Raw genomic sequence first — 13,537 nt, 5'->3', positions numbered from 1 at the left:
ATCTGGACGATGCTACAGCAGTTTGGCGCAAAGGAGCACTTGTCAAAGTTGGTGCATAAGTTTGACACGCCACCAAGATCAGGTTGACGCACGTCGAAGACAGGAGGTCTCATGTTGAGTAGACTCTCAATCCAAGTGGGGAGGAAGTTGAGAACTTTGTCTGTAAGAGGCCACAGGTGGACCGTTTGAATCTTCTTGCACGACAAGGGGAGGCTGAGGTAGGTGCACGGGAGCAATGAGAAAGCACATGCGAAGCTTAACTTGATCACCTAAATTTGGATGATGCTGCAGCAGTTTGGCGCAAAGGAGCACTTGCCAAAGTTGGTGCATAAGTTTGACACGCCACCAAGATCAGGTAGCCGCACGTTGAAGACAGGAGGATGCCCATGTCGGCACCGTACGGTGACATGAGGTGCTTCATGGATGCCAGTGCGATGGCTCCGACATGACAATGCTCTTCACATGGACCAACAAGGCGTCGAGCACCACCAGCACAAAAGAAGAAACAACAACGACAAAAAGTGGTCATGTTGCCACATGCCACGATGGTGAAGAATATGCCTTCCGGGCACCTTGTTGAGGATGTCTTTTGAGGATGTCCATGGTAGAATCATTCAGACCCACTCGGTGAATCTGCCGCCAATGTCAGTGTGCCACGCGTTCATAGGAGGAAGGGCCATGAGACTAAACCGAATGCCTTCGCAGTGTCAACCTTGAGCATGAGGATTGAAGGAGCTTGTTGCTCCAACTGTAGTTCCGACCAACGAGGTTGATCTTGCGAAGCTCAAGGTCATTAAGGAAACGCTAAAATTTGACCATCTATCTATTTTTTGGTTAGTGTTATTCTTATCCCTTGCCTGCTAGATAAAGTAGTCAGCGGTAATGACCCAAGGACCATGGTGCGAGGAGCGGAACTCATAGCTCTTGGAGCAAAGCAAAGCGATCTACATCAGCCAAAGGACCATATAAGGTTGACAATCACAAGGGGGTGCTTGAGACGAACACAGAGGGCAATGGTTCGCGTCAGTGCATTAAGGCCCCACACGTTTCAAGAAGACCACACCGAACGAAGGACAAGACACGAGAGTCACACAAGTGTCCAAGGCGATTCACAATGCTGAAAAGAGCTGGTAGACAAGGAAACAAAGGTGGAGAGACTTGTGATGGTGGCAACGGAGGGAAGGTGAAGCCAATCAAGCTCCTAGAGGCCCTTTGAGTCAAGCCACCGGGGGCCAGCACCAAGGAGAGCACTAGTGTGACGTTCTGGAACAAAGCATGAGTCAAAGTCGAGAATTACCCGACAACCAGAGTCAACAATTTGACCACAAAAAATGAGCTGCATGGTAAATCGAGGAACATGAAAAAATGAAATGCTAAGAAGTCCTTGGCCATTAACCAGGAGGGATCGTACCTGTTAGGAAATATGCAACTTGTATTTCAAGGTGGCCATATGCCATTATACACAAACATGCAAGTGTGTTACAATATGAAAAAAAAATATTATAGAACGGGGAAAATACAAAGGGGTACATGGCTACATATATAACTCTTAACCCCCCCCCCCTCCCAAACTCATGATGGATCAACATCAAGTTTGGAGAGATAGAAGTCATGTTGTGCTCTAGTCTGGGCCTATCTAAAGAAATCCGCCAACTGTAACTCGGTAGGCACATACTGAGGGGTAATAACCTGAATCTTGCACAACGGCATGCACAAAAGAAGCATCAACACCAATATGCTTGGTGAGCTCATTCTTCACAGGGTCGCTCACAATACTAGGAGCACATGTAATGTCAGACAAGAGCAGAGTGTAGTGACAGAAACACCAAACTTCTAAAGTAAGCATCGTAACCAAGTCACCTCTGCCGCCAAAAGAGCCATAGCTCGCGACTCAGCCTCTTCACTCGAACCTGAAACTGCAGTCTGTTTCTTTGTCTTAGAGGCAATGAGAGAACCACCAAGAAAAACATAGTAAACAAAAAGTGAACAACAATCCTAGGGATCACTAGCCCACATAGCATTTGAGTAGGCCTGACGCTGTAATGAACTGGAGCAGGGAAAGAATAGACAGTGAGAGATAATGCCACGAAGATATCGGAGAACACAAAGGAGGTGACTATAGTGAACCAATGTGGGCACAGAGACAAACTGACTGAAAATATGGACATGATCGAAGATACCTGGACGAGTGACATCTAGATAGACAAGACTCCCATCAAGATGACGATAACGTGTCAGATCAGACACTGTCACCATCAGTAGCACGAAGGTGAACATTGAGCTCCATGGGAGTCTCAATAGTGCACTCCTTAGTAAGAGTAGCACGAGCAAGAAGATTCTGGATATATTTGTCTTGGGAAATACTACCTGAAATTTCTTCGACAAGTATTTTCGGATGGAGGGAGTAAAGCCATTAGTGGTAGAAGAGACCTCTATCCCAAGAAAGTATGGAAGATGGCCAAGATCAGACATAAGAAAAAGAAACTGCTCACTAAGAAGTGCCTTCTCAAAGGCAATATACTTAGGGTCGTCCCAATTGATGATCATGTCATCAACATATAGAAAAGAAGAGTTCAACCACGATGAGAAAAATATATCCACCAGAAGTAGAAGAGACCTTTATCTGAAGAAAGTAGCGAAGGAAGCCAAGATTAGACATAAGAAACTGCTCACTAAGACGTGCCTTCACAAAGGCAATATACTCGGGGTCGTCGCCATTCATGATCATGTCATCAACATTCTAACCTATAATGAGGCTAGCCAACTCAGCCTCCCAGCGCTCCCCCAGATTGAAGCTTTGTTGGCCGTTCGATTGAGTTGCTTTTGGCCAACTGGTTCGTCTCGGAGATTTGTTCTGCTAGTTTTCACCGCGCGGTTAATTTTCAATATCCCTCACCAGTGGGCTCGTTCTTCCTCCCTAGTGGCTCTGGTGAGCCCTTCGTGGGTGCGAGCGACCCTATCCTCACACGCCGCATGTTGTATTGCCCGTATTTGGCGTCTCCGCTTTTGCATGCAACCCCATATGAACCCTAGCCCCAATCACGCATATGTCCCTCCTCCATCCCTTGTTTGCCGACGCCCATCTCAACTTGCTATCCAGCCTCCTCTTGCACCTCCCGCTTTCCTCATCCTTGCCTCCCCATTGCTTGCCTTTTGCCCGGATCGGGCACAGGTTGTCATCGTGGAAGACCAGGGCAATAGGGTCTTTACAGTGGGGGTGGAGGAGCAGGGGTGGTCATTAGGCTAGTGGCGGGGGGATGAAGCGCGAGGCCTGAGCTCTAGGCGTTGCACACATCGCGGGGTGGAGGAGAGCAGGGCCGGTCCTGAGATTTTGGGGGCCCCGGGCGAAACCAAAACTCAGGGCCCCCTTTACATGAAAATCATAATAATAATACTAATAACCATCTTTGCTCTTTAAAAGATCAGCCGACGACGATGGCATCTGTGTTATCCCTAAATTTGATCATTCGGTTTGCATCTAATGCATGCGATGTAGGTAATGGTATTGAAAAGAGATCCCCACTATGCATCATGTTTGTAGTAAATCCGTTAGTGTGTCCGAACCAGCCCCAACCTTTCCGGACATCATCCAAACAAATAAGAGGAATATACTATGGATGAGTCCTAACATATTTGTAGTGATATATATACCGAGAGCGGGGTGTTTGTTTCAAGCTTATCAACATGTATCAGTTTATTTTAGATTTGTTGCAATGCACGAGTAATTTTCTAGTATGTGTATATATACTTTAATCAAATCAAAATGAATATTTATATGAAATAGTTTATACACACAAAAACGATATTGTAAATAAATAAAATAGAACATAAGTTGAATATGTGCAAAGAAGGGCTACTTATAATAAACTACTTTCTCTGTTCCTAAATATAAGTTTTTTTAGAGATGCTAATATGAACTAGATACGAAGCAAAATAAGTGAATTTACACTCTAAAATACGTCTATATACATCCATATGCAGTCTTTTTGAAATCACTAGGAAGAAATATAATTAGGAACGGAGGGAGTAATAGTGAATAACATGGTATACCTTAGAGCGGTTGGATCTGCTTCGCTAATGGCCTGATCGGGCGCTCCGCCATGACATGAAGGGGACTGCCATTGGCAACCTGGCGTGTCATTATGGTGCTCTCGGAGATGACACGACGTGGATGACATCTCGAGTGGAGACAGGAGAGCGGAGCTCGCCGGCGAAACGGCGACTTGCAATCAGATCCGGGGGGTCGGGAAGATTGGATGTTGAAAGAAAGGGGAATTAGGAAAGCGAACAGGAGCGCGTTCGAGGCTAGTACGTACGGTTATGATGAGTCGAGGAACTAGCGATTGCGTGTGTGGGCTTGCCGTGCTTACATCTGCATGTCCAGCCCATGTAGTGCTTAGCTCCTTTTCCAAAACAAAATAATGCATAGCTGTGTGTGTGGGCTAGCCTAAGCTAGCAGCGTACGTACCTTGGGTGGGGGCTCCTGCAGCTTGGGGGGCCCGGGGCGGCCGCCCCCTCTGCCCCCCTTCAGGGCCGGCCCTGGAGGAGAGGCTGGCGTGGGGCGCAAGGAGCAGCAGGGGGGAATGGTAGGGCTTTATCTCCCACTGTCCAGCACGAGCCACTGAAGAAGATGAAGGGAAGCCAGGGCTCCTCAAATGGCGGCTGCTCCTCTCTGGCTTGGACCAGAAGCCAGGCAGCCGTGTAAGTGCAGAGAAGCGAGCAGAGCAACTGGCGTGCCGCCTCCTCCCCTCGCTTGCTTCCTCCTCTTGGAGCCCTTGTTCCAGTTCTCTCTCTCTCTCTCTCTCTCCAATGTCATCCTTTGTTTTTTTTGTCAGGATGAATGCTTCATAAAGGTAGACTCATGTAAACTACAGTTGCAGTATCAGCAATAAGCAAGGGATGTCTCACATGTTTCTATCAAAATTGTTTATAAATTTAAAAGCTTTGCAAAAGAATAGCATCTCTGTTCGGGGAGAAGAAATTTAAGAGCTTAGTAAGAGAATAACATCTCTGTTCAAATTTTAGAGCTTATTTTTTTGCATATGCATGTAACAGCAACTCTTTTGTGTTCTGGTCTTAAATATCCTATTCATGATACAGTAATCTGCACCAAGCTTACTATGATGAATTTCGGGCAAGGAACCCCATTGTTTATGCATCTTCTGTAACAGAAGAACGATATTTGGGGTATAGTTTTGAATGTTTCGCCTGGAATCCATCTATCCAGTCTGCTTTTTCTTTGTTGTTTGCTCCCTCCTTTTAATGCATTAGCTTTGTTTTCATTATACTCTTGTGATGCTTGTTAGTTAAGTGATGATTTTACATTCTGGATTAGGCCGACGTGTCGTGTTCTATTTCACATCGTGCTGCTTATATTTCGTAATTGCCTGTGGACAGGATGTGTGCACTTGTTTTCGTAATTGCTTGTGTTGTAGACCCCAGCCTGTAAATGTACTGATTTTTGATCCCATTGGTAGGTCCTGCAGGAGCGCGGCGCTTTGCTGACCAAGAAGATTGAGAGGGGGCGCCAATTGCTAGAGAGCGAGAAGGTCTGAACTGCTGCGTTGGAGGCCTCAGTATCCGATTGCATCTGTGAGTACCTACCTTCTGCTTACTGGCATTTAATTGGTGTAGACTTGTTTTTTGCTGATATAGCTTGTTATTGCTGTGATGAAGCAGCCGAGGAGCAATATTGCGAGATGCGTCGTTGTCTTAGCTTGGTTTGGAAGGAGGCCAGCAATTATCAGAGCATCACCGAGTTGGATGCTTTGGAGGCCTGTTCCTGCCAGGAATTATTGTTGAAAATGCGAGACGCTAGGGATTCCAACCAAAACATTACCTCCGGTCTCCGGGCAATGGTGCAAAATGAGAGAGTGGCAGAGGCCAACCTGCGGTGACAAATCCAGTCCATCCGGGATGAGATTGAAGCTTCAGGGACCGCCCTGCGAGAGGTCGGTCAATGCATGTCGGTGGAACTGTCAGATCAATACGGCCAAATAGCCAAGCTCCAGGAGGTCGCCCAAGGTGGATGCCCTTTCTTTGTCCTTCTGTGACGTGCTTTTTGTCTGGCGTCTCGCCATGTTTGCTAATTGTGGTTACTTGTTGCAGGTATTCTTCCGTAAATGTATGTTGTGCCGGATCAAGACAGCCTTGGTGTTGTCACTAGGCGCTGACCCGTGCGGCAGGTTCGGTGTGGATCTCGCAGGATGTTGATGTTCACCTGGGTCCGTTGATCGAACGTGTAGCTGGAGCCCGGGATCGCTGGTCGACCTCCAAGAAGCTGCCGCCAAGGAAGGAGCCCGACTCGTGCTTGCACGCTTGAGTCGCGCTGTAGCAAGGTCTCCACTCATGTTGTTGCGGCCTCCGTTCCTGAGAACCGCCCACTGACGAATTTCTTTGAAGTCAAGGACACCACCTTGATGGTGGCGACTGGATGTGAGCTTGATGTGAGCCTAAAAGAGTAGGGACATTTGTTGGCCGTGTGTGGCGTTAGGAAATGTCTACTTTGTTACAATTTTTATCTTTTATATATATATATATATATGAAAATGTAGAGTGAAAACAAAAACAAACATAACAAATAATGGAATAAAAACATAAAATGGAGAAGAAAAAAGAAAACAAAACAAAAAATGATAAGAAAAAACAAACAAACAAAATAAAACGAAAAAAAGAAAACAAAGTGCAAAAAAAGAATGAAAAAATGGAGAAGAAAAAGAAAAGAAAAAACAGAAAAACCAGATCTTCACCTTCAACAAAGGTTGCGCCCAGCAACTTAGCACGGTAACCTAGTGGAAGGCATGAGCCGCATCATTTCGGAAACCGGTGTTTGATCCTCCATGTTTTTCTCTTTTGTTTTTAAGTCTAGTAGAAGAAAATGGGAGGAAGATTCCTTTGTATCGCTTAAATAGTTAAATAGCTCTCGTGGCTCGTGTCTGGAGGAGCCCCAGATAGATAGATATATAGAAAAAACACTGCTTAAAAACACATTTGAAAAATGTTGAACAAGTATTAAAATATGTTGAACAAGAATTTTAAAAATATTAAACAAGTATTTGAACATGTTAAATAAGTCTTAAAAATGTTGAAGAAGTATTTGACAAATGTTGAATAAGTATTAAAAATTAGTGAATGAGTATTTGCAAAAAATGTTGAACACGTTTTTCAAAATGTTGAATAAGTACTAAAAATGTTGAAAAGGTATTCAAAAATGTTGAATAAGTATTAAAAAATTGTTGAACGAGTATTTGAAAATGTAGAACATGTATTTGAATTTTTTGAATGAGTATTAAAATGTTAAACAAGTATTTAAAAATATTGACAATGTTGAACGTGTACACAAAAAATGTTGATCACTTACAAAAAAAATGTTTTTGACATATACAAAAATATACAGTGAAAACGAAAATAAACATAAGAAAAAAGAAAGAATGAAGAAAAAGGGAAACCAAACAAGAAATGAAGAAAAAAGAAAAAAACAAATAAAAACCGAAGAAAACTAGCTCGAATAACTCAAGTAGGATGCGACCCCTTGTTCTAACAGCGAAGGGAACTTGGGCGGAGTGGTTATCTATAACACCCCAAAACTTGGGTTATCAATTTTTGTGTTGTTATTCCTTCCTAGCTTTCTTTTTCAAAATCTTCCTCCAAAATTTGCTGGATGATCAGGTGGATCCAGGCAATTTTCAACATTTCAAAACCTTGCCCTTGTCTTGAATGCTGGCCAAGACCCATCTGCATCACCCAAACCCCCATCAAAACCCTAATTCCATAATTTGGAATTTGAAACCCTGCCTTTGGTATTACAAAGGAGCCCTCATTTCTTTTGATTATATTACTAAGTGGGTAGAAGCTATTCCAACTAGTAGTGCTGATCACAACATCTCTATTAAAATGCTTAAGGAAGTTATTTTCCCAAGGTTTGGAGTCCCTAGATATTTAATGACTGATGGTGGTTCACACTTTATTCATGGTGCTTTCCCTAAAATGCTTGCCAAGTATGATGTCAACCATAGAATTGCATCACCTTATCATCCTCAGTCTAGTGGCCAAGTTGAACTTAGCAATAGAGAAATAAAATTAATTTTGCAAAAGACTGTCAATAGGTCCTGAAAGAATTGGTCTAAGAAATTAGATTATGCACTTTGGCCTTATAGAACAACATATAAAAATCCCATGGGTATGTCTCTTTATAAAATGGTTTATGGAAAAGCTTGTCATTTGCCTCTTGATTTAGAACATAAAGCATATTGGGCAATCAAAGAACTCAACTATGATTTCAAACTTGTCGATGAAAAGAGGTTATTTGATATTAGTTCATTAGATGAATGGAGAACCCAAGATTATGGAAATGCCAAGTTATTTAAAGAAAAAGTTAAAGATGGCATGATAAAGGAATCCAAAAGCGTGAGTTTAAAGTTGGAGAATATGTTCTTTTGTACAACTCTCGTTTCAGATTCTTTGCAAGGAAACTTCTTTCCAAATGGGAAGGACCCTATGTTATCGAGGAGGTTTATCAGTCTGGAGCTATCAAAATAAATAATGCCGAAGGTACTAACCCGAAGGTTGTTAATGGGCAACGAATAAAACATTATATCCCAGGTACGCCCATTAATGTTGAAAGTAATATTATCCAAACTTTGACGTTGGAAGAACACATAAAAGAGTCCTTCCGGAACACTCCAGAATTGTGAAAATAAGGAGGTACGTGATACGGTAAGTAAACAGACTCCAAAAAATCCGCAAAAATATTTTTTGTCAGTTTTGGAATATAACAAAAATTAGGAAAATAAGAAACAATCAGGAAGCGTACCCTAGTGGGCACAAGACACCAGGGCGCGCCTGGCAGGCGCCCCCAGGTGGGTTGTGCCCACCTCGTGTACTTTTCGGACTCCATTTTTCTACAGTTTTCTTGTCCCCCAAGATAAAAGAATCTTTATATACCCCCCGAACCTATTGATCACCTTATCACGGAGAAATCTTCTGTTTTCTTTTCCTACTGTTTCCTGACAGATTTAGTAAGTCTAGCATCATGTCTTCCTCACCCTCCAACAACAGAGAAGAAGACGCAGAGGTGTTTTAGGGAGATCTAAGGAGAGAGGAAGCTGAAGAAGTTGCTATGGAGGAAGAAGAGGAAAATCCTTTTGGGTTTCACTCTCCGGCTTCCGAGAGAGACACATTGGCTGATATCTCTACTCATCCGAATCCTCATCAAGCTACGAGATCATCAAATAATCAAGAGGGCCTCGAAGTGCAAGAAGAAATCCCACCAAGAAGGCCTCTACACAGGTTACATCGTGGCAATTTTCACATTTTGATTCACAATTATGGGTTTGAGAATACTCCTCGTAGGCACATACCGTCCAATTGAGACATATCTCGCCCAAGAGAAAATAATGCAGGAACGAACTCCTGGGGCCGGAAAATAAACACATAATGGCTGAAGTGGAGAAAAACAGTGAGTTACTTCATCAAGCCTTTGGGAGATTCAAGGTTTGAAGGATCTACTCATGGTTATATTGGAGAATACTACACCACCACCATCTTCTTCTTCATCACGGAAATAAAATTTGAGTATCAGGTATGGGCACTCCCCTTGGCTTCCGCCAAGCTTGGGGGAGGTGCCCCGGCATCGTATCATCCCCACTATCTGTTGCCTTCACTTATTTTAGTTCGATCCATAGTTATCTTTTGCTTTAGATGAATAAAAGTCTAGTTCGATCCTTTCTTTTCGAGAGTTTCCTTAGTGATCTATACTTGTAATCGTGTGTGAGATATATAATAAAGTTTAGTTTGAGTTTTTGCTTTCTTTACTTTCTTGTAGCAATAAAAAGAAAGGAAATAAATAAAAGGAAAGGAAATAATCAAGAAGATCATATGCTAATCTTATGGTAGGTGACGACACTACATAAGGAAAAGTATAAGTAGAGAATTTTATTAGAGATTGACAAAGATAGCATTGGTCAATGATGCAACTCATGAAAGAATTAATAAGGGAAGAGAAGATTCACATATAAATATACTATCCTAGAAATCTTTTGTGATTGTGAGCCCCCATAAAAATATTATATGCCAAAATTGTTAACGTTGGATAAGGAAGACAACTTAATGATTTATGTTTGTCCATATTCACAAAGAAGTCATATTGTCATGGATCCTTTAACATGTGATGCTTGCCCCTATCTTTGCTAGCCAAAAATTCCACACTAAGTAAAGATACTACTTGTGCATCCAAAACCCCTTAAACCCAAATCTTATTTTCAAGTGTCCACCATACCTACCTAAGCATTGAGTCAGAACCTTCAAGTAAGTTGTCATCGGTGCAATAAGGCAGTAAAAATTGCTTCTAAAAGTGTGATATCATTTAGTGTAAGAGAAAATTGAGAGTTGTACAAACTTGTGATGGTTGTCGGAGTAGTGGGCCACGGGTAGGCCAACCCAGGCCCAGAACCTTTCAAGACATCGGGGCAGACTGCGCCCCTCGAGGCCCCAGGATGAAGAGCCGCCTTCTGAGAGTCGGCGGCGAGGCAGCCGACTGCTCACTCACGGCCGAGTCCCAGGGACGACTTCAGGATAAGCCGACTCCTGACCAGCGACTTCTAGAGAAGCCAGCCTTAGGGAGTCGGCCCGCGACGCCAACAACCCCCATGCCCTCATAAAGAGGGACGGGACGGGGAGTGGCCACAGTGAGGACCACTCCTACCCCTTTTTCCAAGGGTAGGCGTGGCTACAGTATGCCGTACCCGCGAAGATTTCCGCGCGGCGCGACACTGTTGCCATGCCGGCCCTGACATCAGCCCCAGGGGGTGGAGCCCTGTGCCCACGACGGCCTGCTGGTACGACCCAAGGATGATGGGTCCCAACAGTCGGCAGGCGTACGAAAGACGATGAAAGCACCACCAGTCGGCCCGGATGGGAGTCGGCCACCAGAAGTCGGCCGGCCCCTCCCACGGGCCCCACGCGCCATTAATCAGACACGACAAGTAGTGGCCACAGTGATCGCCCGCCAGACGGCGGGGCTGTCGCCACGACCTCATGACCGAGCCTGCGTCATTAGAGGCACGGCTACAGTAATCTGCAGCCGGCAAAGACCCGCCCGCGGCGGACGCGGCCCTTCGGCCCCACACCAAGCCAGTCGGCGGGGCCCACCCGTCAGCGGGCCCTAGGAGTCGGCAGATAAGACGGTGGCCAGAGGGACAGACGGCTGGACCCGCACCCAGCCGGATTACCATTGTACCCCTGGGGGGTAGGCCTATATAAACCCCCAGGGCATCCATGCAAAGGTTGGAACCCATTAGCACTAGACCAGATCATATATGAAGGAGAGAGCTAGCCTTGCCTTCTCCTACCTCCAGGAAACAGCTCAAGGAGCAACTGTGTAAACACTTTACCATAGTGATCATGCGGAGACCCCGTAGAGCAGCAATAGGGGTATTATCTCCCCGGAGAGCCCTGAAGCTGGGTAAGATTCGCCGGCGTGCATGTCTTCGCCTTATCCCGTTTCCAGGCACCGGCGACGTTCTACTCGCCCCCACCATGATAAGCCATCCTTTGGCATATGTCGCACCCAACCCCCGACATTTGGCGCCCACCGCAGGGCATGGTGCACCGTCGTCCAGAGATCTGCTCTGGACGGGAACCATTTTCCTCCCTGGCGAGCGCAGCCAGCCAGGTACGCCAGACGGAGTTTGCGCTGACGCGCTGCACGGCGTTGAGATCGCGTGCGCAGCCAGCTGCCTCGCCGAACTTGTCGGCAAGGTTCGCCTCTTCGACGAACCTGCATCCAACGCAGGCACGGGCGACCCCGAGAGCCTCCTCGCGGGCCTCCTCGACCAACTCCACGTCGCGGGCGAGCCTGCCGAGGACTTGGAGTCTGTAGGTTCCACCGACCCGATGCTGGTCGACTCCGACACCGCGTCGCTCGACGCGTTCCCCACCAACGTGGTGGTCTACGATGAACCTCTCCCTCGCGCGGAGAGCGACGGAAGCACCGTCACCGAGGTGCTCGTCATCGATCATGACGAGGCTCTCGGCGGAGGAGCGCATGACCCACTTGGCGCGGCACTACAAGACCTGACTGCGCCCATTCCGGAAGACGCTGACGCGGAGACATTGGAGGCGCGCCGCCTAGAGCTCGTCGAAGGCGTGAAGAAGCTGGCTAGCATGAGACGCTTGTCAGAAGCCTACCAGCGTGAGATAGATCGCGCTGTTGGTGGCTCGCCGGTCCCAGCTGGGCCCAGCCGCCTTGGCACGGTCCAGCAGCGCGGCGTGGCCATCGCCAACCTGTTCGGGGCAAGTCGCCCTGTGTATGCCATGCCTGCGGAGAACATTCGAGCCGCCCAGGCGGCGGCGGATGAGCTGGACAACTTCGAGGGCGAAGAGCGCCGCTGATGATGGAGCGAGTCCAGCGGCTCCTCGACGCGGCTGCCGCGCAGAACGAGGCCGGCTGCCGCATGGAGGCGCCGCAGCGGCAAAACGACGACCTTCGCCGAGATCAAGGTGCGACGTCTCGGACGCCGACTGGCGGCGCCCGAGGAAGGAAAGACAAGGATCCGACTGTCAGCCACAGTCGGACTCACATTACCATAGAGCGCGACCAAGACGGCCGCCCGAGAGCAGTAGAATGACGGGACGACTGTCCGCCTCCTCCTCCTCACAAGGAAAGGCGAGTCTCCCCGCCGCCTGTTGACCATCTGACTCTCGGCGACCGCCTTGACCGCCGAGAGGGAGTCGGGGAAAACGACGCCCGCCACCGGATCGATCGACTTCACCGAACCCTGGCGCTGGAAGAAGAAGATGAGTTGGGTCCGCCTTGTTTCGGGCCCCGCATTCGAGACGAGCCCTTTCCCAAGGGGTTCACGCTCCCAAGAGACACGCCCAAGTACACCGGATCCGTGAAGCCGGAGGACTGGCTGGTTGACTACTCCATGGGTGTCAACATAGCGAATGGCAACAAGCGTGTCATCGTAAAATACGTTCCGCTCATGCTCCAGGGCACGGCCCGGACATGGCTGAACAGCCTGAAGCCCCGCAGCATCAACAGCTGGGTCGACTTCATCGAAGCATTCGTCCGCAACTTCACAAGCACGTACAAGCGTCCTCCCAAGCCTCGTCATCTTTCCTTGTGCATGCAAGGCCCCAACGAGTCGACCCGCGACTACCTCACGCGTTGGGCCGAGCTTCGGCACTCCTGCTAGGGCGTGCACGAGGTGCAGGCTATCGAATATTTCACCGCCGGGTGCAGAGAAGTCACCCTCCTCAAGCACAAGCTCCTCTGCGACGAGCCAGAAACCCTCGACGAGCTGCTGATCATAGCAGACAAGTATGCCACGGCCGACTCCTCCATGAAGGCGGAGATTCAAGTTAGCGCAACTGGCAAAGTGGCCCCACAGGCTCCAAGAACTCCGGCAGGAGACGCCAGTCGGCGGCAACAGCAGAACGACCACAAGCGCAAGGCCCCGCAGCCGGCTTCCAGCAGCCAGCAGGTCGCGACAGTTGAAGGCCAGTAGCCGGATGGGCAGCCTCCACCCAAGCGACA

The sequence above is a fragment of the Triticum urartu genome, chromosome 4A (assembly GCF_056163025.1).
Source record: "Triticum urartu cultivar PI428250 chromosome 4A, HENAU_Tu73, whole genome shotgun sequence".
Classification (NCBI taxonomy): Eukaryota; Viridiplantae; Streptophyta; class Magnoliopsida; order Poales; family Poaceae; genus Triticum; species Triticum urartu.
The sequence above is the reverse complement of the archived record's forward strand: the minus strand, read 5'-3'. Positions refer to the sequence as shown.